A 12,922-nucleotide genomic window follows, 5' to 3' on the forward strand; every position below is an offset into this window, starting at 1 on the left:
GGCAGCTCTCTGCAGCTGAGACAATGGCCGAAGTGGGTGACGGCTGATGAGAGCCTGCCAGGGGCTTGAAGGGGGTCTTGGAAGCACCGTGGCAGAAGAGCAGCCTCTCCCGTGACATGGGGGTGGGGGTGTGCTCACGGGTGCTCCTCAGGATTCGTTCTACCTGGCCCCAGGCTGGAGGCTTGAAGGCTAGAGGTGGGAAAGGAAATGCTTTCTAGACGATCTGGAGGAGAAGGAGGTGGGACAGCTTCGGGGGTGAGGGAAGTGGGAGGGAGAGAAAAGGGGGTTTCAGGAAGCGATGTGGGTTGGACACAGCGTCGACAGTGCTTGAGAGACGCCGTTAGACGTCTTCTGACCACAGGTCTGGAAACTGTGCTGGGCTTCGGCCATTTGGTCATGGCTTCAGCAGGTCACACGCAGCATCCCGGGACATTAGTGCCATGGGTCATCTAGGCAGTTCGCCTGGACAGGACAGGGTGAGACAGCGATGACAGCACGGTGAGCTTTTTATTCAACCAAGTGAATCTGGTGTGCAAGCCCAGCCTTCATTCCCAGACTAACCGTTCCTCTGTGGGGGCTAGCGTGTCTTTTCTTTTATGAAATGACGTGACGGCAGGTGGCCGTTGTGAGGCTGGCTTCCCTTTTTCTCTAAAATTCCTTACTCGGTGGGATAAAATGTTGGTGACCTCTATGGTTCCATCAGTCAGGTTTTTGATATTCTTCTTGGTCCATGAAACTCAAAGAGGATCCCCGATCTAGTTCCTCATTGGGCGACGAGGCTGGGGGCCCCAAGAGGGGCAGACTTGCCCCAGACCCCATTGCCCGTGAGGTGGGCCCCCATCCCTGATTGCCTCGGTCTGGCACAGCCTTTACTGACCCGCCTGCCTCCTTTCTCTCAAGGCCTATCGCGGCCACCTCCCTGGTCACCTCCCCGTCACATGGGTGGCGAGGTCCTCACGGCCTGGATTGTGCCTGATGCCGGTGTCTAGGAGAGTGGCCAGCACGTCACAGAGACCCTATGAATGTTAGTCGGATGAAAACGATGGGTAAGATTTAAAACATGACTCAGGAGTGAGGGATGAGGAATCATATCATCTATCTATCGATATCTAGCACATACAGACATAGGTATGAAAGCCTGAAACTAACGGGACGAAGGCCAATGTGGGATTGGAGGCAGCTTTGAGTGGAGGGGGCCGTATAACGCCTGGCAGTCAGTACCGAGTGGATGCTCAACAAATGTCGGGGGGATTGGTGAATGACTAATCCTGAAAAGAAGTTTAAAATACCACCGCGTCAGGCGGGAAGGGAGTAGCGTTCTTATTTTCACAGGATCTAAACTTTAAACGAAAACGACGTGTCCTCGTAGGTGAGGCAGGACTTTTGGAGGACATTGGGGTCTTCAAAGGCTTCAAGGATGTATTCCTCACAGAGAGCTGCCCTTTGTCCATGAGCCAGAGGGTCCGCTAAAGCCACCTCGCTTTAGGAGACGAGCTCTGCCACCCTGGCCGCTGCATCAGTGGCCCAGAATCTGGGACTTGAGCCGGGAGGGGGAGAGCTGGCCTCCGCCACGAGCCAGGGCTGGAGCTGACACTTCTTTTAAACCCCGTGAGTGTGCTGGGGTAGTGCCTCGTCCTGAAAGCCCGAAGTTTATGTAGCGGGGGAAGAGAGGCCGCCAGTGTTTACATCTGCTGTGCTCCTGGTATTCGCGGAGCTCAGAGGCTCCTAACACAGAATGGGGTCATTCGTCAAGAGCAGGCTCTAGCAAAATCTGCCCATCTATGGCGGGTGGAGTAGGACGTAGGTAGGCAAGGCTTGTCCTGGGAGGGGACACCACGACACCCACTTGCTGGTTGGGTAACAGGGTCCCCCCAGAGGCGGCCTGCGTATTACAGACAGAGGGGACTTGGTGTCCACACAGGGTGTCGGCAAATGTGACAGCCAAGTGCTCTAGCGTGGATGAGGCGAGGAAAGGCTGACAAAGGAAGGGTGCCTCCGCGGAAGGGTCCAAGCCCTGGGCCCGTGGGTCGCTCGACGGGGCAGGGGCTCCAACGATCAGCCCAGAGTTGGGAGAAAAGGTCCTGTCTCTTCATGGAGCTCCTGGCCCAGTTGGGGAGCCAAGTGCCAGCATAGCCAGAGAACTCACCATACCCATCTGTTAAATGGGTGACACCATGAGCTTCAAGCTTCCGAGGAGGGAGGGGGTGCCTTTGGGGGACAGGAAGTGATGCGGTGCCTCACCTGAGTGGCCCTTGGAAGTAATGGAGGAGGGGACACGAAATGAACCCCGATCCGGACAGAAAGGCCAGACCAGCCTGGCTGGACGTAAGGAACAGGAGATACAGCAAACGTAAATGTCAGTTCCCACACCCAGGGGTGCCAGAAATGTCCATTTCCTTATTCTCTCATTCTCTAAAACTTCTCTAAAAACCACCTTAATCTTTATTCTGAGTCCCCACCTTGTTGAGCTGGCAGGGATATCCAACCTTATTTCTTCTGGGTCCCCACTGTCCCGCCCCAGGCTGTCTATAGTACCAAAGGCATCTGGGGTGGGGCCCTTATTGTCATTAATGCATACACTGTTTCTGCAGGGTCCTTGAGGTCAGGGGGCTGTTACTTCTTTTTATTTTTATTTTTATTTTTATTTTTATTTTTATTTTCGAGAGGGCATGAGCAGGGTTTGGGGCAGAGAGAGGGACACAGAGGATCCAAAGTGGCTCTGTGCTGACAGCAGCTAGCCTGACGCGGAGCTCAGACTCACGAACCGGGAGATCATGACCTGAGCCGAAGTCAGACGCTCAACCGCTCAACCGACTGAGCCACCCAGGCGCCCCCTCCTCCCCACCCTCTTAAGGAAGTTCTGCTTCTGTAAACACAGCCTCTTCCAAACCTCACCACCCTTCTCGCTCGTTCACGGTACCTTTGGCAAGGCCCAGAGCACCAGCCACCAAAGAAACCTTTCTGCTTTCCCCAAGGGCAGGGACACCTGTAATCTTCAGATCTTCTTAGGAAGCGAGAAAAATATTGGCATTTCATCCTTCAAGGGTGACAAAGGTAAGAAAAACGAAAGCGAAGTTTCCATATTAAAATGATTGGAATATCCACATGCCCTGTTCCTGATGAAAGGAGGAATGGGGGCCAATGTGGGGAGCCCTGAACAATGTCCTTTCTGGAACACGTTGTCTGAAGTCACCCTGCCGGTCCCGTAAGGACCCCTCCAGTGCCACTTCTCGAGGATACATCACATCGAGCATGGGATCTTTGGGCCAAATGGCCTCTTAAAAAAATTAAACGTATTTCTTCACAGCATATTTGGTTCTGTGACATACAGGCTCGGACCGTGGTCACTTTGGCTGCAAATTGCAGTGTCTTCTGTGGACAGCTGCCCGCAGGCCTGCCTCTTTTTTTTTTTAATTTTTTTTTCAACGTTTTTTATTTATTTTTGGGACAGAGAGAGACAGAGCATGAACGGGGGAGGGGCAGAGAGAGAGGGAGACACAGAATCGGAAACAGGCTCCAGGTTCCGAGCCATCAGCCCAGAGCCTGACGCGGGGCTCGAACTCCCGGACCGCGAGATCGTGACCTGGCTGAAGTCGGACGCTTAACCGACTGTGCCACCCAGGCGCCCCAGGCCTGCCTCTTAAACTCCACCTGTGTGCACACCTCGGTGACGCCATCATGGCACCTGCTTTCAGGCGGCTGGTGGCGTGTAAGCCGACCCTTCTCTCCCAAAGGGGGACACACTGGAGTCCCACTCGGTGGCCTCTGTCTATAGCTCTGGGGACATGAGCCGCAGCTGCTGTAGAGCCTTCTGCTGGGCCCCAGGCATGGCCCTGATGGCATCCCTCGCCATCTCATGAAGTGCAGGACCACTTCTTCAGGAGCAGAGCTCCCCGCTCGCTCTCCCCAGAGGGAGGCTCCCATCTGGCTCGAGCCAAGAATCTCATAGGTGTAATACGTTCTTGGTGGGAATTAGCTCCTGGCTAGCTTTCTCCAGTCTTCTGATCCTCTTTTTCTCGTTTTAAAGTCTATTTATTTATTTAGAGAATGTGCATGAGCGGGGGAGGGACAGAGAGAAAAGGGGACAGAAGATCCAAAGCAGGCTTGTGCTGACAGCAGAGAGCCCTAGGTGGGGCGTGAACTCACGAACCGTGAGATCATGATCTGAGTCCAAGTCAGACGCTTAACCGACTGAGTCACCCAGGGGCCCCGTCCTATACTCTACTAGTGTTTCTATGCTTTCCTTTTTGTTAACATCCTGACCCATCACACTTGTTGAGAATGTGTTTTCCCCACCAGGCTAAGAAATCCACGAGGCCAGGAATTATGTCTGTCTTGATTATGGCCATAGTTCCCTACCCTCCATTGTAATTAGCACATAGCGTATGTGCAGTGGTATTCGCTGATTAAATAAATAAATGATTGCTCAGGTGAATGAACATATTGAAACAACTTGGATATAGTATTAGGAGTGCTTTTTGCTGTAAGTAATAGTGACTGAAACAAATCGGGACTTATTTTTCTCACATGACCACAAGTCTAGAGGTAGGTGTTTCCATACTAAACAGCTCAATGATTTCAAAGCTCTTTGGGAATTTTTATTTTTCTTGGCCTTTGCCTCATGCCTGCAAAGTGGCTGCAATAGCTCCAAGTATCACATCCCTACATAACAGCTTTCCCATCCCAGGAAGAAAGAGAACTCTTCTTCCATCTCTCTCTCTTTTTTTTTTTTTTTTTTTTTGTTCAGAAGGGAAATCTTTCCCAGGACCCTCTCAGCAGATACCCCTTATATTTATTGGCCAGAACAAGGTCACATCACACCCTTAGCTGTATGGGAAGTTGGGAGAGAGTACGTCTTCGTAATTCAGGGCCCAACTCGGTTTTGACACTGACACTTATTGTGTGGATGGTGGGATGAAGCTAGTTCTAAGAGCTCTTGCCCTTCCTTGCCCATATGGTCCCAGCTGGAAAGTGGGGTATCATGACGTGGCCACGAACAAATATCATGCGTTGTTCTTGATGCTTGCTGGAGAATGTCACTTTTCATCCCTTGAAATTCCCTCCTTGACACTGGCCCACCCTGGAGACTGCGTTCTGCCAACAAGCTCACCCGTTTCAGTTCAGTGCCTTGACTGTCCTCTCTGTGATTGCAGCAGAGATGTGCACCAACCATGTGCCCAGCGACCGAATCAGTTATACAACCTCTTCGTGCCTCATCTTCCTCATCTGTAAAATGGGGCTAATTGTACTACCTCATAGGATGATTGTGGGGATTAAATTAGTTAATACATGCAAATACGTAGAATAGTACTCGGCACATAGGACTAAATCAGCGTTCGCTGTGGTTATTTTATTATATCCCCATTCCACAGATGAGAATACATGCTCCTAAAGGTTAAATAACTTGTCCAAGGTCATGTAGTTAGGGGAGCCAACGGTGAAAGCCCGATCTGTCTGACTCCAGAGCCCACGCCCTTTCTTCTCTTACCACAGGGTTTCTCTGTGGTAAGTTTCTCCTGACTGTCCCAAGAGTGGGTGTCTTGCCATAGACGTTATCTATTAATTCCTTTCGGGTCTGGATGGAATGCCACCTCCTCCTTGAAGCCTCCCAGGGCACTTGCTCTCTGTTCCTCACTGGCACTTGGCAGTCCCCCTGTCTCTTCTCTGGAGGGCAGAGAGTGTCAGTCTTGCCCACGGTCGTGGTCATTAGTACAGACACAATCTGGACCCTCCGGAGACACCTACTCCTGATAGGGATGCTGATACCCAAACAGGGCATTCGCCTGAGGTCAGGCAGCCTCAGAGAGCGCTCCCTCAGAGCTCAGGCCTCCAGACGCCCTGCCCAGTGCCCTTTCCTCTTTTGGGGCTTCCTCCACGACGTGAGCGCTTTGAAAAGACAGCAGCTCATCCAAAGGAGACCCTTACTCAGAGTCGGGCTGAGAATGGGTCTCACTTGGGAAATCCTGGCCCGAGCAGTAAGAGCAGACCGCGTCTTACCCGTCTCTGACCTCCTACCTCTACCCTCTCCTCCTAGCGAGGTCCATGTCACTTTCCATCCCTTGAAATTCCCTCCTTGACACTGGCCCACCCTGGAGACCTGGAGCTGTCCCCCTGCAGGTGTGGGGACTGCTGCCCGAGAACTTGTAGTACACAGATGATGACACTAGAGGGCAACATCACTGCTCTAATCCTTGTGACAAGGGCTTTAGGCGTCTGAATCAGACGAAGATGATGGTGATGATGGTGATGGTGATCTTGATCACGGCCAGGGTTACTATTTATTGAGCCAAACTTCCCTGTAATAAGCACGCATCACCTCTAATCGGTAGGTCTTTCTGTGCATCGCCCTTTCTTCTTCTGTTCTGCATTATAGAAAATGGACCACATCTACCTCGTTACCCAAGTCTGACACCTGGGCATGACCGGCTTTTTTTTTTTTTTTAAGGCTATTTTATTTATTTTGAGAGAGAGAGAGAATGAGAGCATGCGCGTGCATGTGAGCAGGGGAGGGGCAGAGGGAGAGGGAGAGAGAGAGAATCCCGCGCCATCAGCTCAGAGCCTGATCAAGCGGGGCTTGATCCCACAAATCCTGAGACCATAACCTGAGCCAAAATCAAGAGTCGGCTGCTTAACCGGCGGAGCCCCAGGCGCCCCATGATCAGCTTTTCCACCCTCACTGTCTCCCCACTATGGCTGACTCCTCCTGTCCATTCTACACCCCAGATCTTAACCCATCTGCTCTTTCCATTTCCACTGTCTGGCTTCCTCCGCTTCCCCATTCAGTTTACCGAGAGCCACGGCCCTGGTGCAGGCCTCCGGCTCCCAGCCTTGCTGCACATTAGAATCCCCTGGGCAGCTTGGAACACTGACGCCTCGTTACAACGCAGCCCAATTAAGTCAGGATGTATGGGGTTGGGAGCCAGGCACCAGTGCTTGTGAAAGATCTCCAGGGGGCTCCAGTTTGCACCAAATTTAGGAACAACTCTTCCCTTGGCTGGAGAACTTCCTCCGCGTGCTTTCGCCGGGGCACCTTCCACTTCACCCGGCAGGCCTCATTTAACATCGCTGCCTCCTGGAAGCCTTCCCAGAACACACTCAGATCCCCACAACTGCTCCCCCCGCATCCAGACGCTTAACATCCTGTGTAGTTACTGCTTTTCCAAATGTCTGCCTCCCTCTGTTACCACCACCTCCTTCAGCACAGAGTGAAAGGTCGGTGCTCCGCGGTGTGTGTGGAACCAGGCATGGAATGAATCTCTGCAACAACACAAGAGGTACTTAAGCGCTATGATTCTTACGATTTTGAAGTTTGCCCCAGGTTTTAATTTTTGCAGTTAGTCTACGCAGGGTGTGTGATGTGTAAAGAGATACGTTTTCCGTTCAAAAGTGGATGTAAATTAAAGACATCTGTTCTTCATACCCTTAAAGCCAATTTTTACCTGTGTTCTGTTTGAAAATAGAAACTGTGGCCGATACCTGCCAGGGGCCTTGAGACTATGGAAAACATGCAAAATGCTGTGGAAGACTGAAACCAAAACAACAATTTTTACCGAGAAGTGAAACCAGGGACCTGATGGGCTGAGTTCATCTGCAAGGGTCTGCAGCCGGGGGGGTCCTTCCTGTGCCACGGAAGGGGCAGGGAGGGCACGCCTGGTCTCTCCCGGGGGGGCTGGGACCCACTCCTGTCCCCTCCTCTAGTGATGTACATGTCAGGGCCCATTTTACAAAGGCAGAAATCCTGGCGTAAAGACAAAATGCATTGCCAGGACCCTATTCCAGAGAAGCCGCAGAGGCAAGAATCAAACTCAGCCTTCTCTGACTCTCCATGTTCTTTCCACCGCGTCGGGATGGGCCAAGGTTCCCAAGCTCACTTTCCCTTCACGTTTGAAGTATTTTTTAAATTTCATTTTTATCCAAGTAATACATTTATATAGTTTAAGCAGTCAATGCCATAAAACTTAAGACAACGAAAAGTGGTTCCCTGTATTGCTTCCCTAACCTAACTCTGGTCCCCCAGAGGCAGCTGATTTCAATTCTTTGAGCTATTTTTCTGGAATTTATGTCCTTGTATTCATAACATAATAACACTATTTATTGATCTGTAAAAAGTTTAAGGTATTAAACTCTTCCTTTTTTTTTTTTTGGTCATCTCTACATCCAGTGTGGGGCTCGAACTCACAACCTTGAGATCAAGAGTCACGTATTTCACTGACTGAGCCAGCCAGGTGCCCCTATCCTCTTGGTTTTTGTTTTTTTGTTTTGTTTTGTTTTGTTTTGAGTGAGGGAATCTGATCTTTTCTTCTAAGTTTTAATTTGTTTTTATTTTTTTTTCTTTTCAAATTTTTATTTACATTCTATTTCAACGTTTTTTTTTTTTTTTTTTTTTTTTGGGACAGAGAGAGACAGAGCATGAACGGGGGAGGGGCAGAGAGAGAGGGAGACACAGAATCGGAAACAGGCTCCAGGCCCTGAGTCATCGGCCCAGAGCCCGACGCGGGGCTCGAACTCACGGACCGCGAGATCGTGACCTGGCTGAAGTCGGACGCTTAACCAACTGCGCCACCCAGGCGCCCCTACATTCTATTTAACATACAGTGCACTATTAGTTTCAGGAGTAGAATTCAACGATTCATCAGTTACTTATATACAACACCCGGTGCTCATCACAAGTGCCCTCCTTAATTTAATACCCATCACCCATCTAGCCCATCCCTTTCCCACCTCCCTCCATCAACCCTGTTTGCTCTCTATCTGTAAGAATCTCTTGTAATTTGTTTCCCTTTCTTTTTTCTTTTTTCTCTTTCCCCCTTCCCCTACGTTCATCTGTTTTGCTTCTTAAATTCTACCTATGAGTGAAATCATATGGTATTGTCTTTCTCTGACTGACCTTTCGCTTAGCATAACACACACTAGTTCCATCCACGTTGTTGCAAATGTCAAGATTTCATTCTTTTTGATGGCTGAGTAATATTCCATTATATATATAATTATATATACCATACCTTCTTTTTTTTACATTTTAAATGTTTATTTGTGTGTGTGCGTGTGTGTGTGTGTGTGTGTGAGAGAGAGAGAGAGAGAGAGAGAGAGAGAGAGAGAGGAAGGGCAGAGAGAGAGGGAGACACAGGATCCAAAGCAGGCTCTAGGCTCTGAGCTGTCAGCACAGAGATCAATGCAGGGCTCGAACCCACGAACCATGAGATCATGACCTGAGCTGAAGTCCGATGCTTAACTGACTGAGCCATCCAGGTGCCCCCTATACTACATCTTCTTTATCCATGCATTGGTCGATGGACATTTGGGCTCTTTCCATAATTTGGCTATTGTTGATAATGCTGTTATAAACATGGGGGTCCATGTGCCACTTGAAATCTGAATTTTTGTATCCTTTGGGTAAACCCCTAGTAGAGCAATTGCTGGATCGTTGGGGAGTCTATTTTTAACTTTTTGAGGAACCTCCGTATTGTTTCCTTTGCTGCAGAGAAGCTTGTTATCTTGATAATGTCCCAATAGTTCGTTTTTGCTTTTGTTTCCCTTGACTCTGGAGATGTCTAGTAAGAAGTTGCTGAGGCTAAGGTCAAAGAAGTTGCTGCCTGTGTTCTCCTCTAGGATTTTGATGATTTCCTGTCTCATATCTTTCATATCAAGGTCTTTCATGCATTTTGAATTTATTTTTGTGTGCGGTGTGAGAGAGTGGTCCAGTTTCGATCTTTCTGCATGTTGCTGTCCGGGTTTCCCAACATCGTTTGTTGAAAAGACTTTCTTCCATTGAATATTCTTTCCTGTTTTGTCGAAGATTAGTTGGTCATATAGTTGTGGATCCATTTCTGGGTTTTCTATCCTGTTCCATTGATCTATGTGTCTGTTTTTGTGCCAGTACCACACCAAGCTGTGCAATACAGCTTGAAGTCTGGAATTGTGATGCCTCGAACTTTTCTTTTCTTTTTCAGGATTGCTTTGGCTATTCAGGGTCTTTTGTGACTCCAAATGATTATTTGTTCTAGCTCTGCGAAAAATGTTGGTGGGCGTTTTGATAGGGATTACATTAAATGTGTGGATTGCTTTGGGTAGTGTAGACATTTTAACATGTTTATTCTTCCAACCCATGAGCATGGAGTGTTTTTCCATTTCTTTGTGTCCTGTTCAATTTCCTTCGTAAGTGTTCTATAGTTTTCAGAGTACAGATCTTTTACCTCTTTGTTAGGTTTCTTCTTACGTATGTTATGGTTTTGGGTTTTTGTTTTTTCTTTCTAATTTTTCGAATTGAAGGAAGTCATGCATTTTTAGTCTCCCATTTTATGTAAAAAAAGAACTTGAGGTCATAATGTTTTCCTTTGAGTACAGGTTTACTATACTGCATAGGTTTTCATTCTTTTCTAGAAAATCTGTTACTTGAGTTGCAACTTTCTGAATGTCTTAGAAGAATGTTTCACACTTTTCAGACAGTTGAGGGAATTTGGGGGTCAAGTTTTTCCTTGTTGATTTCTGGTTTCATTGGCCTATGATCAGCATACGTTGTTTGTGAAATCTTTGCCTTTTATGATTTATTAGTTTCCACTGTGGCTAAATATATGACTTATTTTGGTAAACTTTCCAGGGACATATGAAAAGGGTGTTATATTCTTTATTTCCGATGTTAAAAATCTGATGTTAAAAATTCTGGACACACCTATTAAACTGCGCGTGTTGATTGTATTACTTAATCCTCTGTATATGAGATAGTTATTTGCTTGCTCGATCCATCAAGTTGTTTAAAAGTGTATTAAGGGGCACATGGGTGGCGCAGTCAGTTAAGTGTCCGACTTCAGCCAGGTCACCATCTCGCGGTCCGTGGGTTCGAGCCCCGCGTCGGGCTCTGGGCTGATGGCTCAGAGCCTGGAGCCTGTTTCCGATTGTGTGTCTCCCTCTCTCTCTGCCCCTCCCCCGTTCATGCTCTGTCTCTCTCTGTCCCAAAAATAAATAAAAAACGTTGAAAACAAATTTTTTAAAAATAAAATAAAATAAATAAAAAAGTGTATTAATATGTCCAACTATAACTTTTTATGAAATTTGTCTGTAGGCCCAGAAATTTTTACCTTAATATTTGTATTTATATTCTGTACTGGATATACTCTGAATGTATATATTTTTTGGTACATCACTTGCAGCTTTTACACTGACTCCGACGTAACATAATAAAATACTTTGTCTTACTTCATGTTTTTGGTCCGGTATGTCCCATTGGTATTCTTGAGAGTGGAGGCCCCAAACTTGTCCTTGTCCTTGCCCTTGGAGATACAGGGGCTCTCCGTGGCCTCGGGTGCTCCTTCAAGTGCCCCCTCCAGGCTTCCTGGTTGTTCCCCAGAGAGTGAGTGAGCTGGCGGGGGCACTAAGGGATGCCAGTCAATGCTCAATCGAGGAAACTTCGGGATTCATTTGAGCCGGTTTATAAAAGTTTTGCTTTCGCTTAATGCCTGGGTACTTTCTGTACAGACAGATGTTGTACAGACCTGGTTTCTCTGCGGTCGTCATGAAATGCTCCGGGCAGGAGGGCTCAGGCAGAGAGCTCTGCGTGAGAGGGAAGCCTGAGGGGGTGAAGCAGGAGGCGGAAAGCAGCCGGGTTCTAGTCCCTGCGTGGGTCCCAAAGGGCTGTGACTGTGTGCGACTCTGGGCACGCTCTCTGAGGCTGTCTTCTCACGAGTCAAATAAGAAGAACCCTTCCAGTCTCGTGTCCCACACAAAGCTATTCTGACGACCCACGGGAGAGAAGAAAACAACAGCGCAGTCAACACACGTCTGTGACAGAGAGCAGTATTTTGCTAATGGAAGGCCTTTTGTTTCCTCTGAGCGGGACAGAGAGCGATGTGGGCAGGCAAGACAGACAGTAGGCGAGGCAGCTGAGTTGAATTGCTCCAAAAACAGGAAGAGGAAGTTGAAATGACCTGAGGGAAAATATAGGAAGTAGGAGAAAGGGGTCAGAAAGTCTGGGAGAGGGGCGCCTGGGTGGCTCAGTCAGTTCAGGGTCGGCCTCTTGTTATCCACTCAGGTCATGATCGCATGGTTCGTGCGATGGAGCCTTGAGTCAGGCTCTGCACTGACAGCAAGGAACCTGCTTGGGATTCTCTCTCCTCTCTCTCTGCCCTTCCCCACGCGTGCTCTCTCTCTCAAAATAAATAAACATTGAAAAAAAAAAGTCAGGGAGAAGAAGATTGACCCCTCCTGGTGACCCCACGGGTTTGTCATCAAATGCCTGAGTGATTGGATTTCTGGGGATGGACAGAACTCCGCAGTCTGAAGTGGGGCTATAAGCGGGGTCAGCCCACGTGGCCAAGGGGACAAGCTGCCTCGTGGCTTCCACGTTTGCACTACCTATGCCTGGCATTCTGCCAGGCACCCGGATGCCATGGTAAGATGGCCCCTGCCTCGGGGCGCCTGGGTGGCTCAGGTGGTTAAGCGTCTGACTTTGGCTTAGGTCATGATCTCATGGTTTGCGAGTTCCAGCCTTGCTTTCGGCTCTGCATTGTCAGCACAGAACCTGCTTCGGATCCTCTGTCCCCCCCTCTCTCTCCCCCTCCCCCACTCGCGTTTTCTCTCTTTCTCTCAAAAATAAACAAACATTAAAAAAAAAAAAAAAGACAGTCCTTGCTTCATGGTGCTGACAGTCCAGTGGGGAAGGAGGATAGCATCCAAGTAAGCGTGGGAGTGGTGAGTTCTCTCACATGTGGGTGGAAAGCACTCTGTAAACTATAAACTGTGAAGTCCACCCTCGAGGGCTGCTGGGGATCCCACAGCAGGCAGCACATGGCAGGACGTGCTGTGGTTTGTGCCCTTTCCCGGCCCACGCCAGCAGACGCACAGATGTTTTCGGAGTGTAAAAGCCTTCCGTCTCTTCTTCAATAGCTACACTATTAAGTCTAGACCCCACTCCTGTGTCCCCCAGACT

Source organism: Prionailurus viverrinus, chromosome D2 (assembly GCF_022837055.1).
Source record: "Prionailurus viverrinus isolate Anna chromosome D2, UM_Priviv_1.0, whole genome shotgun sequence".
NCBI classification, from domain to species: Eukaryota; Metazoa; Chordata; class Mammalia; order Carnivora; family Felidae; genus Prionailurus; species Prionailurus viverrinus.